The 11,939-nt window shown below is 43.3% G+C and overlaps 1 long non-coding RNA gene across 1 annotated transcript; it reads right to left on the bottom strand.

The window, feature by feature from the left end:
* Positions 1–1,370: 1,370 nt before the first annotated feature.
* LOC146890078 (uncharacterized) lies at positions 1,371–5,018 on the bottom strand. The gene is made up of 2 exons (XR_014999260.1): positions 4,388–5,018; positions 1,371–1,685 (listed from the first exon to the last, which is right to left on the bottom strand). It is a non-coding gene; the product is annotated as an uncharacterized LOC146890078 (long non-coding RNA).
* Between the last annotated feature and the right edge of the window lie 6,921 nt (positions 5,019–11,939).

Genomic DNA, 11,939 nt, shown 5'->3' with positions numbered 1-11,939 from the left:
CAATATTCTGTCTTTGTTTATAGCTTTATGATAGATTCCCAGTGGCAAAACTGCTGAACAAAATGCATAAGCACTTACTTATTGCTCCCTTTTAAAAAAGATTTATTTTTAATTTTTAAGTATGAGTGTGTATGTGTGTGTGTGTCCCCAGAGACAGAGGAGAGCGTCAGGTCTCCAGAACTAGTTACAGGCACATGAGGTGCTGAGAGCTAAATTCAGAAATATTATCTCTTAAACTGTAAACCATTTCTCAAGCAATCCCACCCACACCCCCACCACCACCACCACACACACCCCAAAGTCTTGATATAGACTTGCCAAACTGGTTTCTGGAAAGGTTTGAACCAATTACGCCTTTTCCAAAACTGCTTGAGCACACAGATTTCTGCACACCGAGCCCATGTTTTTTAAATTCCTCTTTGCCCATCATAATGTTTTTGGTTAACTATTTGAGCATTTCATATAATACACCCTGACACCTTTATAAAAGGCATTGGGGAAGGAGATTAAAGCTGCTGACTTGGGGGAATGTATCCTGAGTGCCTCAGTTTCCAGTCTTAACTTCTTGTTTGTCTTTGTCATTTAGTCACCAGTGTTCTTCCTCCCAGATTTGCAGGTGTTTATGTATTAACCATGGAAAGTATTTATAATGCTTCTTTTGTCATTTTTATGCTCTTTCATTTTACTTTTTATAATTGTTATAATTTCTAGTATAATATGAGTGAAAATTTAAAAAGAAAAATGTATATATTCAGGACAAATGCAAATACCACCTCGCCATCCTTGGCTCCTCCCTACTCTTTAAATCCCTCTCAGTTTATGATGCTTGTTTTAACTGCTTTTCCTGCTTCCTTTTTTGGAGGGAAGGTGTCTTGTTTTGTTTTATTCTTCCTTAAAATATTGACTTACTGTGGCATTTTTTACTTACAAGATAGTTAGCTCTTTTTAGGATAATGTTCTGTGATTTTTGACAAGTGTGTACGCTCAGGTAAGCAGTATCACACCTTCATTATAGAACATTTCACCACCTCAACAAACACCCCCATGCCCTATTACACTGGGCCCTGCTACTATCCAGCTCCTGTCAGCCAGTCAAGTCTTTTTTGTCCCCATAATGTTGAGTTTTTTTTTCAGAATGTTCTATTGTGCAAAATACAGATTTTTGAGGATGCCTTCTTTCTATAATATAAAGCATTTGGAGAAGCAGTCATGCTATTGCGTGCTGGTACTTTGTTCTTCTGTATGACTGGATAATGTTCAGTTGTGTAGAATCCCAACATTTTGTTTATCTCTATACCAGTTGGAGAACAGCTGAGTTATTTCTAGCTTTTGTCAATAATGAAAGACTGCGACAAACATTCACATACACGTAAGCGTTTGCACAAACAATTTTATTCTCATGGGTAAATACCCACAAGCGCGATTGCTGGTTCTATAGTTTTGATCTTCAAAGTCTTCCACCAAAGGCCGTGCATTAAAGGCTTGATCCTGACAAACAGAACTGGGAGATGGTGAGACACTCAGGAAATGGGGCCTCGTGGGAGGTCACTCAGTGAATCTCTTTGAAAGGACTGTGAACCCTAGTCTCTTTGACGTCCTTATTTTCCTGAGTTTGCTCTGCCACATACTCCTACACCCGTGCTGACTCTCCACAGGCCAAAAGCAACCGGGGCGGTTAACAGAACCTGGGAACCAGAAACAAAAACACAACTTCTCTTTGGTAAATTCGCTTTAGTGTTTTCGTTGCAGCGCTGAAAGCCAAGCAGCACTGTGGATTGTGGAGAGTGTCAGTTAGGGCTTTCATCGCTGTGAAGAGACACCATGACAACTCTTATGAGGAAAACATTTTTTGGGGTTCACTTAGTTTTAGAAGTTTCAGTCCACTATCATCATGACAGGGAACACGGCAGCAAGCATGCAGATGTGGTATTGGAGGAATAGCTGAGAATCCTACGTCCTGCAGGATACAGGAAGTCGACTGAGACACTGAGTGGTATCCATAGCATAGGAAATATCAAAGTTTACCCCTACAATGGTGCACTTCCTCCAACAGGGCCATACCCACTCCAACAAAGCCCTGCCTCCTAATAGTGCCACTCCCTATGAGATTATGGAGGCCAGTTGCATTCAGACTACCACAGGTAGGTATGTAGCTACCTACAGGTGAAACTGTCAAATTGTTCTCCAAAATGGCTCCACAATCTTCTATCCCCATCAAGACTTGTGGAAGGTTCTGTGTCTTTTCTATACTTGGAATTCTTGGTTTTGTTTTTCTTTTTGCTTTTCAGATTCGTGGGAAGGGCTACTATTCTAATAGATATGTTATAGGACCTTGCTTTGCATTTAATTTACATTTCTCTGTGAATTCAAAAACAAGGAAACAATACGTAATGAAAAACATAGCCTAAGGAAATTAGCAGAGTTTGTGAATTCAAATATATTAATCTTTTCACCCTAGTGTTTTTAGATTAGAAAGGTTTTTTTTGTTTTGTTTTGTTTTTGTTTCCTAATGGCAAACCAGGAAAAAAAATAAGTTAGATTTTAGGGGGGGGGGGTTAAAAGGCTTTAATTCAACCTGGACACATATTCAGTTAGTTATGTAGTGATGCTAACTAGCTCTGTTTAAAATGGATCAGTAGCTAGGTGGGTGGTGGCTCACATCTTTGATCCCAGCACTCAGAAGGCAGAGGCAGATGGATCTCTGTGGGTTCAAAGCCAGTCTGGTCTACAGAGTGAGTTCCCAGAAAGCTGGACCCTGTCTGGAAAAACAAAAACAAAAAGAGATTGGTAAGCCCTTTTAATTAATTAATCTGTGTGTGCGTGTGTGTGTACACATACACACACTATGCATACACACAATAAAAACAAAACAGGAAAATATTATCAAAAAGAAAAAAATAAGAAAAAAGAATAGAAAGAACGAAAAGAACAGGTAGATAAAGTTTTACTTTATCTAAGCAGTTATTTTTTTAAGGCCTTTGTCATTCACAGCTTCATTTAATTCTGGAACCTTATATATTGTATTGTACCGCCTTCCTCAAGATCAGAATTATTATGAACCAGAAGACAAAAAGTTTCATAGGTATCAAACTCATGGGCAGAATCCTTATCAAATAGTATACTTTTTAGTTCTTGCCATATTAAACTAGTAAACATGTATCCTAGTTTTTTCTAATATTTTCCAGATGAATTCTGACTAAATAATAATGCTAAATTGTTGCTTACAAAAATATTCGGTGTTCCAAGGTAGCATTAGAAAGAAAAGAACATATTGATGACTGCCCCCATACCCAGATCTGTGTTAAGCTTAGGTGGGCCCCTCTGGGGTACATGGAGCAAGTCCTGAGTCCTCCAAGAGGTAAGGGAGGTATTGGAACTAGCCTGTTGCCTCACCTATGAGCCCTCCCAGCTTTTGACTCACCCTGCTCTCCCACACCGAACACTGCCAAGTTGTCTTTCCTTACCTTCTGTTGCCAAAGAAGCCTGTCTGAACTACAGGAAGGAGGTTGGAGATTTTCTTTCATTTGGCACCTAAAATATTCCATACTGTATGGGATGAGTCAATTCCAGGAAATGTCCAGTGTCCTATGGCACTTGTTCAATGAAGCATTGGAAAAAATGCCTACGCTGAGGTTTGACGGATACATATAAGCAACCCAACCGGCGGGAGGTAAGAACAAAATGTAACTTCAAAAGAATATGGTTTTCACTCCCTACTGGTTTGCAACAGATCTCTTCCCTGCCCCACTCCTACAATGTTCCCTTGAGCAAATCTGTTGGCTCTAGAAAAGCCCAGCGTAAACCTGCTACTGGCTTCCCCACAGCAACTGGCTTGCACCCTTCTCTGAATTTTGCTTATGAAAATATATGTGTATGCGAGGTAAGTGTGTGTGTGTATGTGTGTATGTGTGTGTATGGGGGGTGAGTGTGGGGCGTGAGTGTGTGTATGTGTGTGTGTATAGGGAGGGGTGACTGTGAGAGGGGTGAGTGTGTGTGTGTGTGTATGTGTGTGTGTGTAGGGAGAAGTGAGTGGGGTGGTGAGTGTGTGTGTGTGTATATAGGAAGGGATGAGTGTGAGGAATGAGTTTTTGTGTGTGTTTTAATTATAAGCTCGTTCAAATCTTTTCAAACAATATCTATCAAACATTTGTAGTTTTTAAATTTTATGAGTAAGGGTGTTTTGCCTTCATGCTTGTCTGTGCACCACGTCCAGAGCCCGAAGAGGCCAGATGTCATATCCCCTGTAATTGCACTTCCAGATGGTTGTGAACCACCAGGTGGATTCTGGGAAATCTAACCCAGGTCCTCTGGAAGAGCAGCAAGTGCTCTCAACTCCTTAGCAAACATTTTTAAAAGCCCTATTTTAAACACTATCTTCCTTACTTACCTAGCCTTCAAAGTTGATGAAATTGTTATTCTTTTAAAGCAGCGGGGATCTTGAGGGGGCAGCTGCGGGTGACCCAGAGGCTGCAGAGAGTTACCCGAGTGGCGGTGGTTCCCTGAGGGGCAGCGGCGGCCGTCCCACCACCCCAAGTCTCGGTAGGTCTCCCAGGTCTCAATGAGTCACCTTGGTGGGTGGGAGACAGCCGGGGGTGAGAGACAGACAGTCACATCATGGAGAGAGAGTTTGAGTATAGAGTTTATTTAGTGGGTTATGGAGGGAAAGGGAGAAGGGGGAAGAAGAGAGGCAGAGAAGGAAAGAGAGAGAGAAAAAGAGAGAGGGAGAGGGGAAAAAGAGAGAGAGAGAGGCAGAGTAACTACCTCTTCAGAAGAGGGACGGAGAGAGAACACACAAACTGGAGGAGGCAGGAGATCCACTTGCTTCAGTAGAAGGGGAAGGTTGGGAGTGGGTGGGGCTTGTATCTTAAAGGAACAGGATACCCAGAGCTAGGACAGGCCAGCAGATCATAACATTCCCATCTCTTTCTTATAATAAAAAGGTAGGAAGTTAGGGAAACAGATTAAAGGATTAGGACAGCAGATTCTCAAGACTGCTTCCTGCGTATCTGTGGGCATCAACTTGAAGCGGAACCTAAGAAACCAGGGTGCTGGTCACGTCCAGGGGTAGCTGGTCTCTTTACTCCTGTCCAGGGTTTGTGGTATGGAACTGCACTGTGTCTCTTGGACCTGGCAAAGTGTTGGCAGAACAGAGGACAAAGTTAAGTTTAGGAAGAAAAAAAAAATTTAGGACCAGGGAATTGAGAGGGGTGTATCTGAGCTGTTTAAGGTGGATCCTTCAATTTGGCTCCCTGGAACTCCAAGAAATTTTGGGGTTTGTAAAAATCATAAGTTTTAAAGAGCAGCCTATTTATACCAGAATGACTGTGACAGATATTAACTTGTATTTGTCCTCACATCTTTATAACTTACAGGCACACACCTTAATAACTTGCATTTGTATCTTACTGAAATTTGCTTGGTGAGTTTGTCCTTTTAAACTGTCAAAACTTCTCAGCTATCAAACATCATTAGAAATCTTTGAAAAGAATAAAATTTTACTTGAGTTATTTATTAAAAACGACAGAGAGCTTACTCGGTTGTCTACCTAGAGCCCCTCCTCAAGGTTCTCCACGGTCATTGAGGGTTGTAGTTGCCTTTTGCTGTTTAGCACTGAGCCTGCCAGGTTTTAAAAGATCTCAGGTTTTAGAAATCTGTAGGAAGAGAGGCCTACCTTGACCTGAGCAGCTAGTGTAACATGTGGGGCCAGTTTGTTGGGGTATCTGTCCCGCCCGGTACCCCACAACCAGCATGCCCCAAAGAGAAATCAATCACACAGAGATCTCTATAAGTTATAAACTGGTTGGCCCATTAGGTCAGGCTTCTTATTAGTCCTTGTAACTTATATTAATTCATTATCATTATCTATGTTAGCCACATGGCTCAGTACCTTTCTCAGTGTGACAGCTCACATGTTGCCTCTTCGGTGATCTGGGCAGGAATGGCGGAGGGAGCTTCCTGCTTCCCAGAATACTCCCAGTTTCTTTGCTCCACCCCTACTTCCTGTCTGGTTTTCCCGCCTATACTGCCTGCCTGGCCAATCAGCGTTTTATTGAAATATGATTGACAGAATACAGACAATTCTCCCACACCATTTCCCTCTTTTTTTTTAAACAAAGGAAAATACCCATAGTTCATTTGTTGCGAATGTGGGCATAGTATTTCAGGCTACTTCCTGCTGATTCAGGGCGCTGATAATCTTATGGGGACCTAAAGAAAATTTAGAGTTATGATCAAGTCCTGACTGGAGTATCTTGTGAGTCTTGATCATCTCAGGCAGCAGTCTTGAATCTGTTCTGGATGTAGAATTCAGACATCTGGGCCATCTGTTCCTGTCGGAGATTTCTCAGGTGGCCTTCCTTGATCATACTGGATTTTTCTTAACTCAGAATGAATCCACAACCTCTCATTTTCTGTGGAAACAAAAGCAAAATCTCTTCTCCAAAGTAACATACCTTTTGACTTCAGTTTTGAAGCCAAGGTATTTTTAAAATACCAATCTTGGATTACTTCAGCAGCATTTATAAACAAAAGTCTTTTAGCAGCTGTTGCTCCTTCCTCAGCATTCAAACAATTCAAAGAGAGCATAATAGCATACAGTATCAAGATTCTCTGTATATTTTCCATCTTTATTTTAACCTCTATCTCTTCTATATTTTCTTTTACTTTTTGGGTCAGTTTCTCTGTATACCTTTGTCCTGGAATAACTCTGTAGACCAGGCTGTCCTTGAACTCACAGAGATCCCTGTGTCTCTGCCTCCCCAGTGCTGGGCTCAAAGGTGTTTGCTACCACACCTTGAACTCACAGAAACCCATCTGTCTCTGCCTCCCAGGCATTGGGTTTAAAGGTGTGTGCTATGGCACCTTGAAGTTACAGAGGTCAACTACCTCTGCCCCTTGAAGTCACAGAGGTCAACCTACCTCTGTCTCCCAGGCATTTGGATTAAAGGTGTGTACCACCACACCCAACTACTCTCTTTCTTTCTTTTTAACTTTAAGAACTTTAACTTTTAGTCTACATATATTTTTAACACACTGTAAACTCTTTAGAGGTTTTCTTCATCTTTGAACCTCTCTTTACTGTATCTCTCTCTCTTTTTTGACTACATGAGTCTTTAAGGAGAAAATTAATCCTCTCCTTTAAAGCCGTGGCTTTGATGGCTAGATCCAGCCCATTCCTTAGCTTTCCAGCCTCATGGAAGAGGTACCGCTGGAGCCATTTTTATTGCCACAACTCTGTGGCATTTCAAGGTCCTTGCCAGCAAGCAAGCTGCAGCATTCTGTTCACAGACCACACTCAGTCGGACTGCCTGCCTGAAAGAGTCAGAGTTTGCCCTGGCAGGATGGCCCAGAAAGCTGGCGTTTTAAAACGGCACAGCTTTTTTCCTGCTACGGCTGACAACCGAAAAGCATGCATTCAGCTTTTCGTCAACACCGTTTAAGTATTTCATGGCAGGACTTCTTAAAAGAGCTGCAGGGTTTTGCAGCTAAAGCTGAGTCAGGAAGCCTCTCTTAGATGAGAGTGCTTGTTTGCCTCTAGCAAGCAGAGCAGACCCAAGAAATTGCTGCCACCAAGAAAACATGCTTTACTCTATTCTTTCCCAAACTTTCTCAGGCTTTCTATGGATTCAGTTATCCACGTCTGGGTACCATCTGTAACTTGTGGGGCCGGCTTGTTGGGGTATCTGTCCCACCCGGTACCCCACAACCAGCATGCCCCAAAGAGAAATCAATCACACAGAGATCTCTATAAGGTATAAACTTATTGGCCCATTAGGTCAGGCTTCTTATTAGTCCTTGTAACTTATATTAATTCATTATCATTATCTATGTTAGCCACATGGCTCAGTACCTTTCTCAGTGTGACAGCTCACATGTTGCCTCTTCGGTGATCTAGGCAGGAATGGCGGAGGGAGCTTCCAGCTTCCCAGAATACTCCCAGTTTCTTTGCTCCACCCCTTCTTCCTGTCTGGCTTTCTCGCCTATACTGCCTGCCTGGCCAATCAGCGTTTTATTAAAATATGATTGACAGAATACAGACAATTCTCCCACACCAAGCTAGGCTGTCGATTCCAATGATTCTGTCCATATCTGGAGATCTTCAGTTTAGATGAAAGGCATTTTTTCCCAGTGGTCAGCAATTTGCAGTTGATGAAGCAAATTGCAAATGGACGTTGTTCTGTGCCCATGTGTCTTCTGTGTTCTTTGGAGGAAGTAGAGTGCTGCTGCTAGGGGCCAATCTGTCTCTTTTTGTTATGGAAAGTCTTTTAATCATTAAATATTTACATGTCATATTCCCCAGTTCTCTGAGCAGTTGAGGGCTGTTTATCGGGTATAACTACAGTATGGAATCTGCCTGGAGAACTGAGTCCAAATGGCTCTCAATTTAACAGGTGAGATTTATGCCTGTGAAAGACAAAGAAGGAAAAAACTGTTTGCAACAGAAGCTTAACGGTGGACCTGACAATAGTAGAGAACAGCTCAACCTACCCTAAAGCAGAGTTGGATTACATATGCAGTATTTTTTGTAAGAGACTTAAAAGTACATACCAATTTAAAACATGATACTTATTGTTTCTGTAGTCTGGAATGAGATACAATGAACAGACAATTATAACATTTAACAGTAAATATACGTGCATTTACACCCAGCTGAATTTAAGTTTTATACACATATAGTTAAACGAAAAGTGAGTGAAAGGAAGCTGGCTGGGGCAGGATCCCATGTGGAGAGCCTACTGCCTGTGCTCTTTGGCTAGGGGCGGAACCTCTGGCTCCTCCCTTTGTTAAGCTCAAAGAAAATGGCAGCAGCCACGGTTGTCCACATGGTGTGACTATTCAAATTTAGCTGTCCGCTGGTAGAAGTTAGAAATGCGGTTGGTTTTCCACAGCAGAAAACATGAGAACGGCAAAAATGGCACAAACCCCAGCTGGACGTCTCCAGGCCAGTGCAGGGGTTGATAACAAAGCCAAGCTGATTCCCAGCCTGTCAGCTCAGGATCCAGAGGCTGTGGACCCCTCTGAGTGGCCTGGCCAGTGAGGACCAGTTACAAGAGGTCCAAAACGGAAAACAAACAAACAAACAAACAGAAATCCTAACAGCACGAGGACCACTCTGAGTATCCGAGGGGCCCCAGGGCCCCCAAAACAAATGCACAGCTCAGTGAGAGCAGTGCTAGGGGAGCTGAACAACATGAAGAGAAACAAAAAATCTGACTAGCAGGAGGGGGTGGTCCAGTCACTTGTCTCGCTATGGGAAACAACCAGAGGTGAATGTGAGTGACAGCTGACTTGGAGAAGGGAACCTTACCATTTGCAGCGATGGAAAGTGGTCCAAGTCCAGGGTCCCCACGTGTCCTCAGCCGGCCTGTCCGTGGGCGGGAGGGAACATGGAGTGAGCCTGGCCGAGTCTCGTACCAATGTTATTCTCTAAAGCAGTGGGCGTCCCGAGTGGCGCAGAGATCGGTGGGAGACCACAGCAGGTGAGAGACAGACCGATATGCCGTGCATAGAGAGTTTGGGTGTAGAGTTTATTTAGTGGAAGGAAGGGGAAGGAGGAGAGGGAGGGAGAGAGAGAGAGAGAGAGAAGCAGAGCCACCTCTTCAGAAGAGGGATGAGAAGAGAGCACACAGGCTGGGGGAGGCAGGAGATCTGCTTTCCTCAGCAGAAGGGGAGGGTTGGGAGTGGGCAGGGCTTGTCTCTTAAAGGGACAGGGTACCCAAATGACAGGACAGGGCTGCAGATCATGACAGAAATAACTGAGGTTAAAAATATATATATAAAACTTGTATACAGAGGCTGAAGAGATGGCTCAGTGGCTAAAAGCACTGGCTGTTATTCCAGAGGACCTTGGTTCCATTCCCAGCACCCACATGGCAGCATACAACTGTTTGTAACTCTAGTTTCAGGAAATCTGGCCCTTCACACAGACATGCATGCAGGCAAACACCAATGCACATAAAATAAAGAATGCTTTTAAGCTAAGTTTACCTTCATTTGATTGTTTCCTACCTATGTGGCCTGGGAAATAAATTTCAGGTAGTTTTTTCATCCAGAAAATGAGAATAAAAATAAAAAATAAAAATAAAAAATGAGATTGCTAAATGGATACAACAAAGAGCTTGGATAATATTGCATGGATAATAATTAAGATGACTTTTGAAAATTAATTTTAATTTTTAGGTGATGCCAATAATCCAGTAAATGGAAGGACTAAAGCATTCATTTGCTATTAAAATGATGCAGAAAATACAAATTAATTGTTTTTTTTATAAACTTTTATTGATACTTATTCTGTGCCAGGACAGGTAAGGGTAGGGACCTGGTGTAACCTGATGCTATATGTTTGCATCTCAGTGAGCACAAGGTCGGTGGGTCAAAGAATGAAGGAAGAATTTACTACCTTTATCGTGTGTCTAAACAAACAGACAGGCAGTCATACAGGAAAGATTCTTCTTTCCGGGGAGAGGAGCACACTGGAGCATGTTCAGCTGAGGTCATACTTCATACATTGTATGTTCAAAATATGGCAGAACATTTCCTATTAGAATGAGCTGAGTTTACTCCAGGTTGCCTAACAGGGCCGGGAAAGAATGACTCAGCAATGCCTCTGGTTTCTTTTTCTTTACTACCTGCCCGGCTTGATCGGAAACAAAAAGCTACTGTGGAGACTGTGCTGACTAACTTTCTGACTTGACACAAACTGGGCTCATCCAGGAAGAGGGAACCTCAACAGAGAACATGCCTCCACCAGGTTGACCAGTAGTCAGGTCTGTGGGGGCATTTTCTTGATTAATGATTGACGTGGGAGGGCCCAGCCCACTGTGGGTGGTACCACCCATGGGCAGGTGGCCTTGAGCTGCAGGGGGAAGCAAGCTGAGCAAGCAGGCCTTGGAGAGCAAGCCTGTCAGCAGCACTCCTCTGTGGCCTCAGCTTCAGTTCCAACCCTTCATGCTCCAGCCTTGGGTTCCTAATCTGGCTTCCCTCAGTGAAGAATTGCAAACTATAAGCTGAAAGAAACCACTTCCTACCCAAGTTGTTTTGGCTGTGATGTTTGTATCATAGCAATAGAAAACAAAGACAGGGGCCCCTTTAAAAAATCATTTGGCAGCCATTTCCTGTAAGCAAAGGTATCTTTTGAAAGTACCCACTTAGCAATTAGCAAGGACAAGAGGAAAGACATAGCACGTTAGGAGCTAAGTGCCAAGGTGAGGAAGAAGAGGTTGCAGTCTCATTCTTTCATTCAGTAGGTGTAATGATCTGTTCTGTCTCTTTAAGAGACAAGCCATGCTCATTCTCTCCCCTGTCTACTGAGACAGGATGATCTTCAGCTTCCAGCCTGAGTTCTCTCTTTTCTGTCTTCCTCTCGAAGAGGCAACTTCTGCCTTTCCCCACTTCTCCCCTTCCCCCTTCTGTCTCTCCTCTCTCTCTCTCTAACTCTCTCTGTCTCTGTCTCTGTCTCTGTCTCTGTCTCTCTCTCTCTCTCTCTGCTCTTCTCCCCTTTTCCCTTCCCCTCTATAACCCACTGAATAAATACCCAACTTCACTCTGTATGGTATGCTTATCCATGTCTCTGTCTCTTGCCCACTGCCACTGAGTGTCTCCCTGCCCTGGAACAGCTACTGCTCAGGGACCTGCAGCCATCCCTGCCTGGGACTGGCTGCTCTCAGGGCCTTCTGCCTGCGGCCACATGGCCCACTACCACCGCCTGGGGACCTGCAGCATTTCTGCTGCCTGCTGTCACCGGGGAACCTGCAGCATTTTTATTAATCCATTACAGTAGGCCCATGGCAGGCTCCACTAAGAACGGAAGATTAATGTCCCTGGTGAAGAGCTTGGGGTTTCCCTTGACTAGATGTCCAGGTGATACCAAGAATTGAGGATTCCCTTCTTGGGGTACTTAATTCATGGATAAAAGAATGTAAGAATGGACTCCAACAAAA

The sequence above is a fragment of the Myodes glareolus genome, chromosome 20 (assembly GCF_982192425.1).
Source record: "Myodes glareolus chromosome 20, mMyoGla1.1, whole genome shotgun sequence".
Classification (NCBI taxonomy): Eukaryota; Metazoa; Chordata; class Mammalia; order Rodentia; family Cricetidae; genus Myodes; species Myodes glareolus.
Note: the sequence above shows the minus strand (reverse complement) of the source record. Positions and strands in the feature narration are given on the sequence as shown.